Below are 20434 nucleotides of genomic sequence, written 5' to 3' on the forward strand. Positions count from 1 at the left end.
CTCACAAGTTGTGAGATCATGACCTGAGCCGAAGTCGGATGCTTAACCGACTGAGCCACCCAGGCGCCCCACGTGCTCTTTTATATTTCTAAAGTAGCCTAGCAGACAGTGGGCTTCAGAATGAGTGGTGATAATAACCAGGCATCACACACAGCCTGTCATATTGTCTTTAGGCAACCAGGCATGTTTGATGCCTGGTTATTATCATTTAATCTGCGTGCAGTGCAGCAATATGGCATTATAGTGATATAGCAAGCAATTGAACCTGATAATAGGTCTGGATGATGTGGCTTACCAACAGTGGTTTTGTGAAACCATTCAGGAGTTTTGAGGCCTTGTGGCTGGGGGCCTGTGGGCTCCAGAAAACACTGTTCAGGACTTCCCATCACCTGACAGTTTCCTGTCAGGCCAGCACTCAAGCCTGTCTCTCATAGTGTGATTAAGGTAAACCGACGGAGCTGTGCTCCTCAAGCTCTCCTCCTTGATGCAATCTCTTATCCTATAAGGTCATTGCAATGCCATGCAATTTGTGTACTCTCTTAGTACCTGAGTGTTCCTTCTTACTCATCTTCAAGCCTAGACTCTATTGGACTCCTTCAGAAATTTACGATAGCATCCTCTCATTTAGAACTTCTTTTTCAGAATCACCTTGGGTAGTTTTTCACGTTTTCTCTTTTAGAAGAATTGTAGAATCAGCTTGTAGTTCTTTGAAAAATCCCACCAGGAATTTGATTGTGATTTCCCTGAATGTGTAGATTAACTTGGGGAGAACAGTCATCTTTAGATGCCAAGCCTTGCCAAGCAGATATGTGAACATTTTCTTCATTTATTCGGGTTTTCTTTTGTGTCTTTCAGTAAAATTTTAGCATGCTCTCATTTAGATCTTGGATATTTTTTTTTATTCTTGGGTATTTTGTAGTTTTGTGGTTTTTGTGAATGAGATCTTTTTTCATGACATTTTATAGTAGGTATTGTGGGATACAGACAAGCTGCTGTTTTCCTATGTTAACACTGTGCGTGTCCTCCTAAGTGAACTCTGATTGTGGTAGTTTACAGATTCTCTTAGATTTTTTTAGGTACACAATTATGTTGTTTGCAAATACTGACAGTTTTTGGGTTTTTTTTTCCCCCTTTCAAATCCTTATGTCTTATTTATTTCCCTTGTCATTTAATTGGCTAGGAATTGTAGGTCAATGTCAAAATAGCTATGGGGATCCCTGTCTTGTTCCTAATATCTATAGGAATAATTCTTTTATTTCATTATTAGGTATGATATTTGCTGTAGGTTTCTGGTTGACATTATCAAGAAAAAAAATTTTCTTCTATTTTCAACTTGCTAAGAGTTTCTTGGGAATGAGTGTTAAGTTTCATGAAAAAATTTTTCTTCTTCTGTTGAGATAATCATATAATTTTTCTCTTCCAGTCTATTAACAATATTTTGAAGCGTTGAACCAACACTGCATTTGAGGGATTAAACACCGTTTGATGTTTCCCTATTGTGGCAATAACGCTTTTAGTTTGTTTATAAATACTTAAATAGGACAGACAGTCTTTGGTTTGCCTGAAAACTGCCTGCCTTGAAGGTCTCCCATGAGTCCATTGTTCTATTATTTTTGTCTCTAGCAATTGAGTTTGCGGTCATCCTCTTCAAAAGTTTTATTGCAGATTATTTAGGGGAAACTAAGGATATTTGGGACATATCCTTAACCTTTAAAGTTTGGCCTTGTAGAGGACAACCAGGATATACCAACTGCTGACTGGTGTCAGTCAGAAACACAACCCTACATTTGAGGTGGTTGGTAAAGGGCTGATGCCCCATAACCCATGATAGCTTTGTATATGGTTCATCTCCATGTAAGGAATTATGGAAAAGTACAAATGATGACATAAGAGTAGAGAGGATATACTTCTTTGGAGTCAGTCAATCCAAAATCCAGGACACAGACAGGAGGCCAATGTTCTTTCAGTTTCCATGGCAGCTAGAGGATTTTTATGTTAATAAAGCATAAGCTTCGAGGGCCTCTCACTTAAAGGGGACCTTTCCAAGGCCCTGCTTCTAATTTTGTATTTGTAACTTTATATTCTTTTCCTAAAGAGAGACCGTAAGTTGCATAAGCCTTAGACCCTACAAAACCTGGGTCCATCCCTCATGACAACCCCAGCCATAGCTCTGCATACCAGCCACCAAGCCTGGACCCAGGGCTCTGAAAGCCCTTTCTGGCAACCCTGGTAATTCTCTCAGTTTAGCAATTAGAGTGGGTGGCAGATTAAATTACTTTGTTGCTTCCCAGCTGGGCCAGGAGAACTGTGGCCTGACATAGAAGCCAGTGGGTGTCACATGGAACAAGTGCTTGGCCATCTCACACTTTGCTCGCTGTGGGGGCACGTGACCAAATTCATTATTAACGCTGAGCTGATCTGGTTACCTTGATTGACACTAAGTGATTTCAGCCTGGGCTATATTTGTCTTCGTGGGGAAAATGACTGCCGCAGAGCTGAAAGGTTATTTCCCTCCTCAAATACATTTGGGCCTGTCACTGCGGAGTTACGCACCCTGACATCAAAATTGGACCCACGGGCTTTGGAAGACAGCAAATGACATCATGGGCAAAAAATGGTGTCAGCTTCGTTTTGTTTTTTCCTTCTCTTTCTGAACTCTGACAGAGAAGTAGTTTGTCTAGAATTTGCAAGGCTTTCAGGTGAGGAAAAGGAAGAATTTGTAGTAGCAATACCTATTTTGTACACATGCAAAAATAGTTTCCAGGACATGTTTCTCTGTCTTCATGGTCTCTCTCTGTTACTGTGAAGCTTAATTACTTTTTTTTTTTCAGCTGTGAGGGCTTTGGTGTCTAATTAATAGAACTAATAAATCATTCCCTTACTATTGCATAAAAATCTAACCTCTTACTAGAATACAATGTTCCTTATGACAACGCCTATTTTTGTTTATAGAACCAAAATGGAAGGTATTACCTACAAGAGACTCCACCCTTAACTCTGATACCCTCTCCCATGGTTGCAAAGCATGTAAGAGAAGCCTCCGAATGACACGATGAGTATTACCTTTACAGTGTTACGCTATTTGAATTCTGAATGCGTGTGAAAATGCATGTGAGAAATACATCAAACCCAGTAACATGGGTAAAATTGGATGCTGCTAGGCTGTAAACTTCAATTAGTAAATTTAAAGTAGACTGAAGAGAAATTTTAGCTTAAAGATACCAAATGGAGTTGTAGTGGCTTAGAGTGAACTATCACCCTACCTCATAGGATTTACTTATTTGGGATGAGACAAAAGTTAAGGAATTTAACAAAAATTTGTATTGATGGCCAGATCCTCTAGACTTGAGGGTAAAAGGAAATGTTTTTTTTAGAAAAAAAAAAAAACTGCACCGTTTGTCATTGTGTTTCTTATAGCACACAGGTCTGATTCTTTATTGTTGCTGAAGACAGGAGGGACCCTCTTGTGGGATAGTCCACAAAAGTTGGGTTTGAGGGCAGAGAAGTGACACAGCTCTCTTCTGTACGATTGCAACAGTGACCCGCCTATAGAAACAGTTCTTATCCCAGACTGAGTCAGGAGGGTGGGGAGGCAGGGCTACAGAATCTGCTCCTCCCCGTTGGGTCTCTGCCTCCTCTCCAGGGGCAATGACAAAGAGATAGGCTGGCTTCTCATTAGACAGAGAAATAGGAGGGGAGTGTCCACTGACCCAAGGAAAACATCTCATGGTTTCTTTAATATAGACTAGCACATAAAAATGCATGTAAACAAGCAGTTTTTATTTGAACATTAAATTTTATTGGTACAGAGATGTGTTTTGTTATACTGGTGACTAACACCTTTTAAAAATGAGATTTTGGAATGCCATTCTGCTTATGTAACAAGATAAGGAGCTTTTCGAACATTGTTCTGGTGCAAACCTCTGTAACAATAGCTGATTAACAACAAGACAACTCGAGGTGCCAAAAATATTTTCTGCAGAGCCCTCTATTAAGCAGAAAAAAGTTTTGGGCTTTTTTTCTTTAATGATATCCAAATAGTTTTTGTCTGAGAAACCTAGACTTCAAAAAGTCATCAGTGTGCAAATATCGGTGAGCAAAATATTTACTTGCATAGATACCATTTTGTCCCTTTTTCTCTGTCTAATGGAGTCAGTAATTTATCTGAAAACATCTAGGTAAAGATAAACAGAAGAGGAGAGAGACAGAAGAGGAAAATCCAGAAACGAAAATTAGTAACCATACCAAAAGTTGCTTATTCCCAAAGAAAAAAATTATCGCAACACTGACTGTCTTAGGAAGTCTTGGTTATGGCTCATAGTCACAATTTACATTTTGTAGGAAAGTGCTTTTTTTGTTGTTAAATTTCTTTAATGTTTATTTATTTTTTTAATTTTTTTTTAATGTTTATTTATTATTGAGAGAGACAGAGGCAGAATATGAGTGGGTTAGGGGCAGAGAGAGAGGGAGACACAGAAGCAGAAGCAGGCTCCAGGCTCTGAGCGGTCAGCACAGAGCCCGACGCGGGGCTCGAACTCACGAGCTGTGAGATCATGACCTGAGCCGAAGTCGGACGCTCAACCGACTGAGCCACCCAGGCGTCCCTGTTTATTTATTTTTGAGAGAGAGAGAGAGAACCCTCGAGTGAGCACGAGTGGGGGAGGGGCAGAGAGCGAGGGAGACACAGAATCTGAAGCAGGCTCCAGGCTCCAGGTTGTGAGCTGTCAGCACAGAGACCAATGCAGGGCTCAGACTCACAAACCATGCGGTCACGACCTGAGCTGAAGTTGGACACTTAATCCACTGAGCCACCCAGGCACCCCTGTAGGGAAGTGCTTTTTAGACGGCAAATAAATTCCTGGACGTTGGCTATTATGATGATAATGATAACATTTACGGGGAAGTGTGCCTATTCACAGAAGCAACAGGAAATGCCCAGGAGGGAAAATACAGAGATACTTTCAACAAAGAAAAAAAATTTTTTTTGAAATAATGAATGTGATTGCAAATGAGTATTTCCCCAGGTTGGTCATTTTCTGACGCAGTGAAGTATATGGACAGGTGAGTCCCTGGTCATATTCACCTGAAGCCTCGGGCTCAGCCTTCTTGGGCTCCGTGGGGCCCCAGAACCTGGCACCTTGTGGAGGTGTGTGTCACAGCATCTGTCCGGCCTCTGGAAGCTTTGGACTTGAGCCATCAGGGAGGGTCTCCCCATGTTCACATTTTACAAGGATCCTAAGGTCTGAGGGCATGTATGTTGAAACAGAAAAGTGATTAGTTCTCATGATCATGAAGCAAACCTAGAACTTGTTCCATGGAAAAGAGTGGGCTTTTGACCCATCCTCCAAATTTTAAAGTTGTTGTAATTCAGGGCAACCTTGGTTCCCCCAGATTGTCTCTTATTTCTGAGTTGAAGTGATTACAGTCCTAATCTGCATTCTGTCCTGAAACAGAACAAAACATCCTCTGTCTGTTGTACAGTGGGAAGCTCATGGGCTTTGAGCACTGACAGCCTGAATTTGAATCTGGGTTCTTAGTAACTGTGTAACTTTGGGCTCATTTGTCTCTACTTCCTCACCTGTAAATGGGAACACGATACTTTCCTTTTCCAATATCGTGAGGTTTAAATGAGATAATATGTGGAAACTACCCAGCACATAGTAGACACCCAATAAATCCTCATCCCTCCACACTTCTTCAGCAAAGACCTTTGCTGCTTGGATAAATCCAAACTTTCCAGAGGCTGAGGGCTCGTGGCAGTTCTCATAAACTTACAAAAGATTTTCCAGGGTACTCTTGTGTGTCTGGATTGTCAGATCCTATGGGTAGTGTTTTGATGTTGAACCAGCTCTCAAGGTCTCTGCAGTTCTTTATAGGTAGAATATTGCCCTTGAGGGAGGCAGAGCCCAGGTTGGAAAGTCTCTGCAGTAACGTAGAGACTTATGTTGCTGAGCCCCTTTCTAAAAGGAAAAGATGTTATACACACCTGTCTTTAACCCCAGGATCCTCCTGGAAGGAGGAGAGGAGTTCCGTATACACAGTCACTCTGACTCCTTGCTTCAAAGGGATGCTGTGTTAATGGTTGTGCTAATGGCAGAGTTTGTTGGAGAAAGATTCTTTCAGAGGCAAGGCATTCCCTGAACCCCACAAATGCCACCATATGGAAGGCTGCCTGTTGCACATGAACACTGGGTGAGCTCTGGCTCTGCCAGATAGTATAAGAAATAGTGGTCAGTGAACACAGTAGGGATCTTAGCCTGGCCAAATTCAAGGTCATTCATTAATTCAACAAGTATTTCCTGAGTACCTTTCCCTAGGGCTATATAGGTTTTGCTCATTGTTCCATAGCAACCACACCAAAGGACCCACTGTTTACATCAAGGTATTGATTCAGGGACCCATGGGTGGGTTTTCGAGAGTAGGTGAATCCCCTTAAACCGTGTGCCAAAGAGTACGCGCATGGGTCTGTGCACTTCTGGGAAGAACATCCAGAACTTTCATTAGCTTCTCAGAAAGTTAGGAACCACCTGCTGGATGTGAACTGAATGTTCTCCTGTACTCAACCAGCACCTGTAGGAATCTTGGCTCCAGAGTCCCTCCTGGGCCTCCAGATAGATAAAATATAATGACCAAGGGTACGCTCACCGTTCCCCAGAAGCCCATGCCAGGTGACTGAGCACCGAGTGGTATTGGCTGGACTGCCTTTCAGCCATTGCTACCTGGCCCATCAGAGGCTGGTCTGCATTCAGCTAAAGATAAATCATTTCCAGCCATCTGGAACTAAGCCACATTCTGGGCTATAGCTACAGAAAGAGCACTGAGCTTGGCCACGGAGGGTTGTACTCCAGGCTGTGCTTGACTTCTCCTCTCTGACTGGGACATGAACGCCTGGCTGCAGGGTTAAATGTCCCTCTGTCGTTAATACACCCTGTACATTGCCAGGCACCCAGGAGGTGGTCGGCCCAGGTTCATGGAGTTGAAGTGAAGAGGGAGCTGATAATTCCGAGGGAAAATCAGACCACATAAATAACCATAACGCAAGGTAGAAAGGGATCCATTGCATGAGAGAACTGTAAGTCAGGGGCGTAGGGGCCGCAGCACAGAGGATGACAGGTGATCTTAGTGTAAGAGCTGGGTCAATTGATGGGAAATCAGAGAAGCGTTTCTGAGGAGGAGACCTACAGGTAGGACTTGAGGCACAGTTGAAGGCAGACAAAGGGATATGCAGAGAACTGCATTTAAGGGAAGGGAGTGTCCTGGGCAGGAGAACAGAGGGTGGGGAGGTGCAGGACAAGAGCAAGCCTGGATGGGAGTGGTCAGATTGGGTGCCTGCTGCTCTGGGTCCCCTCCTCACCCAAGGACTGAGCAATGGGCCTGGCTGTCCCCCTTGGCCAGGCCACTGAGCTGTGGCTGGGTCCTCAGGCCAGGGCAACCCGGCAATGCTCTGTGCTGTGCCAGGTTACACTCCTTACAGCTAAAGCATCATTGGTCTCAGTGGAAGGTGCCCCTGCCTGATGGTTCTCAGAGCTCATGTAGATCCCTATCGAAGGCAGGCAGGGAGCAGATCTACACTTACTAAGGCAGCGGATACTCTCTCCCAGGGGATCACATTTCAGCTTATAATGTCGTCATTTATAAGCCCTGTTCATCACTGGTAATGAAATGAAGCTGGGCAGCATTAACTGCATTTGCGACAGGATTTTTTTTCTCCCCTTCCACTCTGCCCCTCTCACTTCCCTCTCCCACACTTCAGCTTATCTGTCTCCCGCTGATCTCTGGCACTTTCAGTGTTACAACTCCTCACCACAGAAAGAACATTCTGGGAGGCCATAAATATTGGAATTGTTCCTTAGTAGCCTCCCCCTAAAAACTACTTTCAATATCTCACTTTAAATCCCCTTTAAAAACTACTTTCAATATCTCACTTCCTCTAGGAAGTCTTCCTGGATTGCCTTCCCCAGACACTTCAATTCCTTTACAATGGGCTTGCTATTTGTATAGGTGGTTCTCTTCTGTTGGGTAGGTAGTCCTCAAGGAATGTTGTAAATATTTCAGGCCCTGGGCCCTTGAAAGCATCCATTCTCTTGAATTATTACCATAAAGAAAAAGTTAAGAGCATAGAGTCCCTCTTTTAAATTTTTTTAACGTTTATTTATTATTGAGAGAGAGAAACAGAGCATGAGCAGGGGAGGGGCAGAGAGAGGGGGAAACACAGAATTTGAAGCAGGCTCTAGGCTCTGAGCTGTCAGCACAGAGCCTGACATGGGGCTTGAACTCACAAACCATGAGACCAGGGCCTGAGCTGAAGTGGGACGCTTAACTGACTGAGCTGCCCAGGTGCCCCATAAAGTCCCTCTTTTAGACTGAGGACAAGGAAAGGAGGATTCTGGGGTCCCCTCTCTGCCTCTGTGTGGGAACTGTCTCCTCCATCTGCCAGGAGCTTTGGTCCCCTCTCTCTTTTTCTGTAGACTACTTACCCAATGCTTGCTGGGGGGAAGGCTGAGCTGCATGGTGGGTGGTAGGAGGGTGGTGTGCATCCCAGGCCCCTCAGCCCACTTCTCTATAGGAAGCCAAGAGGACATCAGAGGGGTTTGTGGCCTGAAAGTGCCAGGGATCCTTTGTGCGGCCATGACCTGTTGCTGTGCTCAGCTCAGAGGCTCAGTCCCTTAGGGAAGGTGTGGGACGTCCCACTGCTTGGCTTTTGGAGACTGGTGGGGTCAGGACAGCCCCAGAAAGCTGTGATGCAGACAGTGCGCCCTGAGTTTCCCTACTGTCACAGCATGCCTCCCTCTGGGTCCTGTCCTTGGCCAGGCTGCCCCAGCCCCAGACCCTGGGTGCCCATGCTATCCTGGCTGGGAGAGGGAGATTATTCCAGATACGGAGAAGGGCTAAGCCAAGTCGGAGAGGCAGATTAAGTGCACTGACAGCTAAATATTTGCCTCACAAATTTAAATAGTAATTGCAAAGGGTGCAATTTCTGGCATATTGAAAATCTGCCAGTTACACAACTGTAACGTTACTCCTTTAAATGGATCCAATGAAATATAAATAGCACAGCAACTTGATACTCTCCATCATCTGTTTAAAAAATACCGAACAAGCTCTTCTTGACCAACAGAAATCTTCCGTTGTTCCTATTTCTCGTTGAATCCACATTTTCACTCCAATTTCCCCATAGATTTTCATCCCAATGTATTTGTAGGCTTATCAGACTGCAATAAAAATGTGTGTATGTATTCAAGCTAACTTGACAAATCTCCTGTGATCATAAGCTCCAGGTGTTAATAAAGTTTCTAGATTATCCATTTAAATAGTTTTTTTATACAGTTGACCAAAATACTAGAAAATAGAATGCAAAATGTAATAAATATTGAACAAAACTACCATGTTGCTGGAAATGCATCTTTTTAAATTTTAATTTCGGTATAGTTAGTGTATAGTGTCATATTAGTTTCAGGTGTATAGTATAGTATAGTATAGTATAGTATAGTATAGTATAGTATAGTATATAGTATATAATATAGATTCAGCAATTCTATATATTATTTAGTGCTCATCATAGTAAATGTACTCTTAATCCTTCTCCCCTCTGCCAACCACCAGTTTGTTCTCTGTAGTTAAGAATCTGGTGTTTTGTTTTTTTTTTTTTTGGTTTGTCTCTTTTTCTTCCCCTTTGTTTTTTTGTTTCTTAAATTCCACCTATGAGTGAAATAATTTGATATTTGTCTTTCTCTGACTGGCTTATTTCACTTGGCATCATACTCTCTAGGTCCATCGATACTAGTACAAATGGCAAGATTTTGTTCTTTTTTATGGCTGAGTAATATTCCACTGTATGAATATACCACATCTTCTTTATCCAGTCGTCAGTTGATGGGCACTTGGGCTGCTTCCATATCTTGGCTGTTGTAAATAATGATGCAGTAAACATAGGGGTTCATGTATCCTTTCGAATTAGTGTTTTTATATTCTTGGGGTAAATACCCAGTAGTGGAGTTGGTGAATCGTATGGTAGTTCTATTTTTACTTTTTTAAAGAAACCTCCATACTGTTGGGAAATGCGTCTTTTAATGACATAGGAAGGATTTTTTTTTTTTATGCTTGCTCCTCTATCCAAGGATGAGCACTAATTATTGTTAGAAAGAGACACTGTTTAGCTTCAACTCTATTACTATTTTTCCTTTTTATATAGATGCATATGCTGAGAAAATGTGTCCACAAAAGTATGACGCGTATAGAGTGTTGTCATGGCAATGAGACTCAATTCTTCAAACACCTTCCTAGTTATATGCCAAAATCATATGGTGATCTATCATCAAAAATTATTTTTTAATGATCTTTTGGCTGACTATTTAATTAGACCCTCCATCAGTTGAGCTGAATGTGAAGAATGGAGAATTGACTACCTGGGAAAATTTATTCTTGGTCATTGCACTCATCCAGTCTTCTCAGTTTCTAGAAAGAATATCCAAAGGCTCTCCACCCACTTACGGATGACTATTGATTGCATTCTGTACTGTTTCACATTAAAGCGCTTTGTTAAACCTGATATACTCTGAAAGCGTTCGGAAAATAAAAATATTGTTAATATACCTTGCTAATACAAAGTCTTTCAAATAAAAAATTCACATTACATGCATACACAGACGTGCACACGCACGTACACGCACGCTCTTACAGCTGAATATCTATCTTATTCAATTTATGGGTTTTGTCCACCATTTAACTTAATTAGTAAAGCCAGAAGTCACAGTCAAAACCAAATGGCCAAATCAGAGTCTCAATCAGAAAAAAATCAGACTTCATTTTTTAATTCAAATAAGTATGTCGACACGCATCCTGGAGACAGTCTCACGTATGAATTCTATTTCTGGTAGAGGGCAAAAGCAGGCACAGAGGCTTGCCATGAGCTTGTCACCTGTAGGAAATAAGGTGCTGCTAGCTGGATATTTGTCCAAGCATTCTCTTTGCTTTGCTTTTAGGGGGTCCTTTCTGGATGCATCCTTTGACGGTGGTCAAGGAATGGAAGAAATGAGGTTGTTAAATAAAATGTATCTTGAATTGTCCCTTTGTTTGATACCCTGGAGGTTTTCGTTGCCTGGGGACCATGCACCACAGGGATTAAGGCTCAGGGAGGGTGAAGGGGATCTTCATCTTTCGTGAAGTGGGACTTTGAAAAGGAAGTAGGAACGGAGAAACCACAGGAGGAGCCTTAAACCAGAGACATTCTCAGGCAAACCTGTTTTAGGAAAGCTAGACGTGGAAGTTGGAAACTAAAATTAGGTTTCCTTAAACTACCTGTGTTTACATGTCTTCTGGAAAGACTTAGGTTATCCGTGGCCATATATCATGCCTTGATTTGAAGACCACCAGACTAACCCAAAGAGTGACAGTGTGGCCAGACCCTCAGGAAGGCCACACCATCCCTCACCTCTCACATCTGACGTCACTCACCATTTATGGAGAGGCAGCACAGGACTGGATCCTGTGGGAAAAAGTACACTCTCTGCTCCTGTCCATCCTATAAGGAGTCTATTACAAGAAGTCACTAGAACCAGCTCACACTCACGGGGAGGAGACTAGCTAAGGACATGAATGCCAGCAGGCAAGGATCATTGGGAGCCATCTCAAAATCTGCCTATCATGGTACTTCGTGCTTTTTCTGACTCAGAATTGAATCCTGGCCACTTTCTGGGAAAAGAGGAAGAGTCTCACTCCATAGCCTATAACAGAAGTAAAAGTTTTGAAAAAAAAATACATGTATAGAGATAGTCACTGCTGTATTGTTGATAATAAACAAGAAACAGTGCAGATGCCCCTTCAAAGGTCTAGGAAGAGCCTGTGTAGTGTGTAGCTCCCCCTTCCCACCCCAACCCCTGCTCAGCCCAATCACTTTAGGCCATGAGGTAGGAGGGGTGAAGTACGAAGAGCAGAGCCTAACATCCATGGCCTACTCCACCTGACCCCTTTCCTTTTGCCTAAAGGAGTGTGCAGAGGCTGGGTGTGAAGGCAGGTGAAACCAGAAATGGGGGGCCTGCAGGGCCAGGGGAGTGTGAAAGGGCCATGGTAGCAAAGGGGACAAAGGACAGATTCTTTAGTCGTGACCTCCTGGGAGAAATAGGGAGACACTGGTCAAGTGGTCAAGTTTCAGTTTTGCAAGGTGGATAAGCTCTGGGGATCTGATGTCCAGCATGGTGGCTATAGTTAATAATACTGTATCCTACTGAAATTAGCTAAGAAGATAGAGCTTAAGTGTTCTCTCTCTCTCTCTCTCTCTCTCTCTCTCTCTCTCTCTCTCTCTTTCTCTCTCTCTCTCTCTCTCTCTCTCTCTCTCTCTCTCTCTCTCACACACACACACACACACACACACACACACACACAAAGAGGAGAGGAGAGGGGAGGAAAGGAACTGGTAACTGTGTGAGTTGATGGATTTGTTAATTAGCCTGAATGTGGTGATTAGTTAACAATGCATTCATACACCAGATCATCAGGTTGTACACCTTAAAATTAATTATACCTCAATAAAGCTGGGGAGGAAATGACCTCCTATCCAATAAAAAGGGAGGGAACTAGCTGCTCTCTTGTGTGCATGCTCTCTCTGTCTCTGACACACACACAAACACACACAGATCATTTTATGAATTATAAATCTAGCCATAAAATACTTGAATCCATACTTCTTCTAAATGCCAGCATTAAGAATTTTTTAAAATACTGAATATCCATGTGTAATAGAATGAAATTCACATTGTTTTACTTCCTTCTACCTTTTCCCATCTATTTCTTCTGTGTGTGTGTTGTGTGATCTGAGATATGGGGAACCAATATATTACTATTAAATTATGGACATGTTACACCATATTCTCTTTAAAACCTAATTGCTGTTTACATGTTTTGAAGCTATATTTACATTAATCATTTAACCTCATTCATATGCTTAAATATCTTCAATGCCTGCCAACACTCCTTCAGATTATAGCCTACCGATTCTTTGGCTCATTTTACTTCACCTCTCTGTTGGTTGGAGTGGATCTTAAAGCAGTTTTCTCAGGAAAGATGTTTCCGAGAATATCTGAGAATGGTTTCCCTGAAAATTTCATATATGAATGATAAAATTGCAATTTGGCTAAGTTAAAGTGTGTTTCTCTTAAAACCTTGGAGATGTTATCTCATTTTTCTTTGTCATTTCTTGCTATTGTTGAGAGGCTTGAAGAAGACTGTCTGATTTTTCATCATTTGATTGTAATAACTTTGCATTGCTTGTAGGATTTTTTTGTCTTTGTCCTTCTATTTCTAGATTCTTGCCAAGATAGGTCTACTTATTGCTGTCTTTGTTGATTTTTTTCTGTGCAGTTGATTACATAATGTCCCCTCAAAATCTGCATCTACTTGGAATATCAGAATGTGACCTGACTTGGAAATAAGGTCTCTAAAGATACAAGTGGCTACAAATGAAATCATCCTGGATTTAGGGCACCCTCAATCCAATAATTGGTGTCCTTATAAGGTAAGAACACATTGAACATACAGAGAGGAAAGCCAAGTAAAGACAGAGGCTGAGGTTGGAGTTACCCTGCCACAAGTCAAGGTTCACCTGGGGCCACCAGAAGCTAGAAAAAGCGAGGTTTTTCCCTAGAACCTTTGGAGGGGGCATAGTCCTGCTGACATACTGGCTTTGGACTTCTAGCCTCCAAAACTGTGTGAGAGAAAATTAGTGTTGTTTTCAGCCACCTGGTTTGTGGTGCTGTGTTACAGGTGCCCTGGAAAACTAAAACCGGCTGGAATGCACGTGTCTTTTCAGTTTATAAACTTTTTTGGGGGGTCACTACTTTGATGAGCTTCTTCTTCAAGTCACCTATAATTCATAAGTATGGTTTCTGTCATCTGTCTTTTATACCTATTATATTCTCACTTGTTGTTTTAATCTCCTTGTCTTCTCCCTCTGCATCCTGGGAGAGCCACTTGAGCGTCGGGAAAAATTGCGGAAGACAAAAATGGGCAAAAGAGTACGGGGTGTCCTTTTAGTGGAATGTGGGGTGTTGTACAGAGGACTCTTCAGGATTATTGGATCCACTGAGGTCCTGAATCTTTCATTATTTCTTTTTTTCTAGACTGTATTACAACCCTGTAATATACAGAGAACTGGTAGTCATGCAGATGGTTCTTGTCCGTGTGAATGGAGAAAGGAAGAAGAGACCCAGTGAGGCAAGAGTGAGGTCTGAGCCCCTATGGGTAAGGGGGGGGGTTCCCCAAAAGTGTGTTCACAGAATCCTGTTCTTTCCCCAACAACCACATTTTTTGTGGACTGGCCCTATGCCTAGTGGAATTCTTAATTTTTCTCCAGCATCACGATTGTCACTTTTAAGTGATTCACTGCATCTTAGTGTAGCTTAAGCATTTGCCAAGGTAGCCAAGAAAAAAAAAAAAAAAAAACTGGTTCCCGGAATTTTGATCTTTTTAATCACTGCTCCAGACTGGTTCTGGGAACTGAGAGGCACCATCTGCAAAAGGCTTTTGGAGGAAATGGGGTGGGAAGAGGGGTGGGTGGAGTGTTGTCAGGGAGAAGAATATGTCCCCAGATCCATTAGAGCAGTCTAGTCTAAGTTGAGTGCCACTTTGAGGAGAAAACCATTTTGTGGTGTCTTCACTAAGCCTAGATATTTTAACTTCATTTCCAGGTCCACACTTGCCGTTCCTTTCTTGATTTATTTTGTTTTTTTGGCTGTTGTAACAGGAAAATCTACTCCCTTTTCAAACAAACAGCACTGAAAAAGATAGGACCAGAGAAAGTTCTCACTTAAAGCCTCACCTCTCAGAAAAGAAGCTGTTTCTTCCACCCCCGGGCCTCTGGCTTAGTCCTCTCGTAGCCTGGGGCATGGAGAAAAGAAGAGGGACCTTGTACTCATAGATGAATACTGGGGTCAAGTTCTACCTTCTCTGTAAAGTCATCCCTGGCCACCAGCCCACTGTCCTCTGTTCCCTCTGAGCTCCTAACTCACTCACTGTTCCACTCATTTTTATATTTAATTCCAGACGTGGGTGAATTATATGAAGAATACCACTTTCCAATATGGAATTCTCATTTTCCCAGCTATAAACACCTTAACAGCAAGGACCCTCCTCTGGCTTCCCTTCTGTTCACCACAGCCCTAAGTGTGAGGTTGGACTCATGGTAGGAGTTTGGTAAATACTTGAGTTGACCTGAATTCAAGCCTGGACACTGGGGCAGATAAAGAACATTTAGATGTGGTCAGATTGCAGGCTCTCCTGGTGCCCTGTTATATCATAGAGAACTATCCCAGTCCCCCAGAATGTTACCTTCAAAGCTTCCATATAGGGGCGTGGAACTGGGAAATCACACCACCCTCCGTAGGGAGAATTGTCCGACCTGCTGCATGGAAATCCACCTGCAGAACCTTCCATGGTGCTTGCCAGCCCAGGCTAGCATCTTTTCTCCCCAATTCCTCTCTCCCCCTTTTCTCAAGTGAACGATTCCTCACTGCTCTCTGGCCATCCCCAACTCCTTCTCCTGTGCCTTCTCTGGATTTTGGCACATGCCTTGCATCATCTTCCCTCTCCTTCAGGACTGGGTAGAGGAGAGAAGAGGAAGTTTTCCTTTTCTCCTTGGGCAAAACATTCTGCTCTGTTCAAAGCAACGAATTTTTTTTTTAATTTAAAATCACGTTAGTTAACATATAGTGGAATAATGATATCAGGAATAGAATTCAGTGATTCATCACTTACATATAACACCCAGTGCTCATCCCAACAAGTGTCCTCCTTAATGCCACTCGCCCATTTAGCCCATCCTCCCATCCAACACCCTAACAGCAACCCTCAGTTTGTTCCCTATATTTAAGAATCTCTTATGTTTTGTCCCCCTCCGTGTTTTTATGTTATTTTTGCTTCCCTTTATGTTCATCTGTTTTATATCTTAAATTCCACAGAGGAGTGAGATTGTATATTTGTCTTTCTCTGACTATTTTGCTTAGCATAACACCATCTAGTTCCTTCCACGTTGTTGCAAATGGCAAGATTTCATTCTTTTTCATCTCTGAGTAGTATTCCATTTTATATACATACCACATCTTCTTTATCTATTCATCAGTTGATGGACATTTGGGCTCTTTCCATACTTTAGCTATTGTCAAAGCGACAAATATTGAACTCAGTCTATAATGCACTTGTTTCACTGGTAAAGATATTGATTCATTTAATTCTGCTATAATCTGGGAATAGTTCTTGCGCCTTCTTCTGGGTTCTTTGTATGGCCTCTCTGGGTCTAAGGTGTCTGCAGTGTTCTGCATCTCCACTTTCTCTTTCCTTTGCCCTGGGTAGTTCACCCTCCTGTAGAGTCTCTGTTCTCCCCATCCTCTCCCTTCTCCTATTCAAATTGGTTCCTAAGGAAAGATCAGAGAGGTATGGCACTAAGTCCCAAATACAATGCTTACTTCCTCGTGGGGCAGGTAATGGAGAGGTCACATCAACTGACTAAATCCCATGGAGCAATATGAGAGACAGCATGGGGGTAAGGGTAAGAATAGGACCACTGTTTGGCAAAGGACCTCACTAGTACCCCCAGAAATTCACGTACTTAGCCAAACACTCTTTTAGGTGCCCTGGACTTGCTTGGAATAGACATGGCTCTATCCAAGTCTGGAGTATTTGAACTAACAGTCTTACAACAGAATCGATGAGAAAATTCTAGAACTGAAAGGAAGGTTAGACAGCCTCTAGCCTGGGTGCCTCACTTTGCTGATGAGAAACCTGAAGCTCCAACAGAAATGATGAACGGTCCTTCAGTTTGTTAGGGCAGAGCTTGGCCTAGAGCCCTGGCTTCTTAATTCTTACCCCAAAGCTTGCTCATTCTTCTTCTTTCCCCAAGTTTCGTAGGTATTGTTTATTTGTTTAAAAATTGTTTATTTTTAGAATCAGCTTTTCTAGGTCTACACCAAAAAAAAAAAAAAATTGTCCTGTAGACATCATTATTGAGAGAGTGTTAGATTTATAAAGTAACTGATTAAAGAATTGACATTTTTGCAGTGATGAGTCTTTCTCTCTAAGAACATGGTCTACCTCTGCATTTTCTCAGGTCCCTTTTTATGTTAAAGTGCTTAAAATTTTTTTTATTATTTAATTATAGTTGGCACACAACCTTATATTAGTTTCAGGAGTATAGCATAGTGATTTGACAATTCTATACATTACACAATGCTCACACCACCATAACTATAGTTACTATCCACTCTACACGCATGTTAAGGTTTTCTTTATATGTTTCTTGCAAATTTTGAGAATTATTCCAAACCGTTTTGTACTTTAGTTGCTGTTGGAAATTCTTCCACTGTGTCTTCTGAGTGATATTTAGATGTAGAAAGGCTATTGTTTACTACATATTAATTTTGTAACAGGGTCATTACTCATTTCTCTTGTTTGCAATTAAGTTCTCTTAGGTTTTCCAGATATATAATCATAATAATTATACACTATAACCATGATGGGTCTATAAATTATGATTATTTTGCCTCTTATTTTCATATTTTATACCTCTAACTTTTTTTCCTAATCCTAACTTCTTGCCTACTTGGATCGGCTCATATCTGCAGAGCTTTTTAAAGAGTGATGCTAATGGGCATGCTTGTCTTTTTTTCTAACTTTAATGGAACTGCTTTTAGTATTTTCCTTTTAGAAAAGATGCTGACTTTTGGGAAAGATATATTTTATCATGCTAAAAAAAGAATTTTGTCTATTCCTCTTTTATTAAGACTTTTTTTCTTGGGGCACCTGGGTGGCTCAGTCGGTTAAGCATCCCACTTCAGCTCAGGTCATGATCTCACAGTTTGTGAGTTCGAGCTGCAGGCTCTGTGCTAACAGTTCAGAGCCTGGAGCCTGCTTCAGATTCTGTGTCTCCCTCTCTCTCTGACCCTCCCCCAAGCTCATGCTCTGTCTCTCTCTCTCTCAAAAATAAATAAACATTTTTAAAAAGACTTTTTTTCTTTAATCTAGAATGAGTGTTGAATTTTATTAAATGCCTTTTCAGCATCTATACAAATAACCAATTAATTTTTCTCCGTAGATTTTTTTAATATAGTGAATCACATTAATGGATTTTCTAATATTAAACCATCCTTGCATTCCCAGAATAAATATCACTTACGTATGGGTATTATTCTTCACATGTGCCACATGAATCTGGTTATAAACAATTTATTTAGAAATTTTGCCTCAGTATTCATTTGTGAGGTTGGCTGGTAGTTTTATTTTTTTGTGCGCTGTGGTTAACTAGATTTAGGTATCAGTGTTGTGCTACTTCAAACAAATCATTTGTAAGCTCCAGCAGCCAGCCTGCAGAATAGCCTCCAATGATCCCCATGTCCTTGTATTTACCCCCTCACATAGTCCCCTGCTACTCTGTCACAGAGTTTGTCTGTGTAATTGGTAGCAAATGGCAGAATCTCACTTCAGGGATTAGGTTGTAAAAGACTATGGCTTCTGTCCTGGGTGTTTTTTGTTTGTTTTCTGGCTCTCTCTTGGATCACTTGCTCTAGGAGAAGCAAGCTGCCATGTTGTGGAGAGGCTTGTGTGTCAAGAAACTGCAGTTTCCAGCTGATAGCGAGAAACTGAGGACTGCCAATAGCCACATGAGTGATCTCAGAAGCATCCTCTAGACAAGCCTTGAGATGATGGCAAGCTGTGGCTGACAGTTTGACTGCCATTTTATGAGAGAGAGTGATTCAGATGGATTCCAGCCATGCTGCTCCTGGATGCCTGACCCACAGAAACTGCAATAACAAATGTAAGTTGTTTAAAGCCGCTGAGCTTTGCAATAATTTGTTATTCAGCATTAGGTAATGAGTGCATATATTTTCTTTATTTTCAGTTTTCCAAAGCAGTTACAAAGCATTGGACATAAGATTTGCTCTAGGGCTTAAGTAATAGATATACTTTAGCTCTGTGGAGATAAAGGAGAAAGGTATTCTAGGAGTGGGAATTAATGAGAAGAGATAAAATGTGCATAAGTAACAGATGTCTACAGAACACTTTGCTAAACAACAGCAGAATACACACTCTTCTTGAGCATATGTGGAACATTCTCCAGGATAGACCATATACTAGGCCTTAAAACAAAGCCCAATAAGTTTAAAAGGATTGAAATCATACAAAGTATGTTCTCTGATTACAATAGCATGACATTAGAAATTAATAACAGGAAAAAAATGGGGAAATTCACAAATATGCAGAAATTAAATAACACACTATTAAATAACCAGTGGATCAAAGAAGAAATTGCAAGGGAAATCAGAAGATACTTTGGGATGAGTAAAAAATGAAACAGTATGCTTAGAGGGAATTTTATAGCTATAAAGGCTTCCAGTGTAAAAGAAGAAAGACCTCAAATAAACAACCCAAATTTGCACCTTAAGACACTGGAAAAAAAAGAGCAAATTAAACCCAAAGCAAACAGAAGGAAGGAAATGTTAAGATTAGAACATAGGCTAATGAAACAGAGGATAGAAAGACAACAGAGAAAATCAACAAAAGTAAAAGTTGTCTCTTTAAAAAGATAAACAAAATTGACATGTCTTTTTATCTAGACTGATCAAAATTAAAACGAGAAGGCTCAGAATACTAAGATCAGAAATTAAAGAATTGATATTATGGGCTGTACAGAAAAAAAAGGATATAAGGTAGCATTATGAACAATGACATAACAACATAGTAGATGACTTAATTGAATTGATAAATCCCTAGAAAGACACAAACTATCAAAACTGACTCAAGAAAAATAAAAAATCTGAATAGACCTAAAACAAGTAAAGAGATTGAATTAGTAATTTTAAATATTTTTTTTTTCCAACTTTTTAATTTATTTTTGGGACAGAGAGAGACAGAGCATGAACGGGGGAGGGGCAGAGAGAGAGGGAGACACAGAATCGGAAACAGGCTCCAGGCTCCGAGCCATCAGCCCAGAGCCTGACGCGGGGCTCGAACTCACGGACCGCGAGATCGTGACCTGGCTGAAGTCGGACGCTTAACCGACTGCGCCACCCAGGCGCCCCTGAATTAGTAATTTTAAAACTTCCCCAAAAGAAAATCCCTTGATCAGATGGCTTCCCTGGTGAATTCTATCACATATTTAAAAAACTAATACTGGGCGCCTGGGTGGCGCAGTCGGTTAAGCGTCCGACTTCGGCCAGGTCACGATCTCGCGGTCCGTGGGTTCGAGCCCCGCGTCGGGCTCTGGGCTGATGGCTCGGAGCCTGGAGCCTGTTTCCGATTCTGTGTCTCCCTCTCTCTGCCCCTCCCCCGTTCATGCTCTGTCTCTCTCTGTCCCAAAAATAAATAAAAAACATTGAAAAAATAAATAAATAAATAAATAAATAAATAAATAAATAAATAAATAAATAAAATAAAAAACTAATACCAATTC

At 41.5% G+C, this 20434-nt stretch overlaps 1 protein-coding gene across 6 annotated transcripts in view; it reads left to right on the top strand.

Annotated features, from left to right (window-relative positions):
* SRBD1 (S1 RNA binding domain 1) overlaps positions 1-20434 on the top strand; it is a 400072-nt gene that overhangs the window by 344548 nt on the left and 35090 nt on the right. For all 6 annotated transcript variants that reach the window (XR_009248665.1, XR_009248664.1, XR_009248667.1 and 3 more), the window contains exons 23-25: positions 13357-13510; positions 14115-14219; positions 18552-18799. The gene's annotated coding sequence lies outside the window, so the exon portion shown is untranslated. The remainder of the gene's footprint in view (positions 1-13356; positions 13511-14114; positions 14220-18551; positions 18800-20434) is intronic.

This window comes from Neofelis nebulosa, chromosome 9 (assembly GCF_028018385.1).
Source record: "Neofelis nebulosa isolate mNeoNeb1 chromosome 9, mNeoNeb1.pri, whole genome shotgun sequence".
Lineage (NCBI taxonomy): Eukaryota > Metazoa > Chordata > Mammalia > Carnivora > Felidae > Neofelis > Neofelis nebulosa.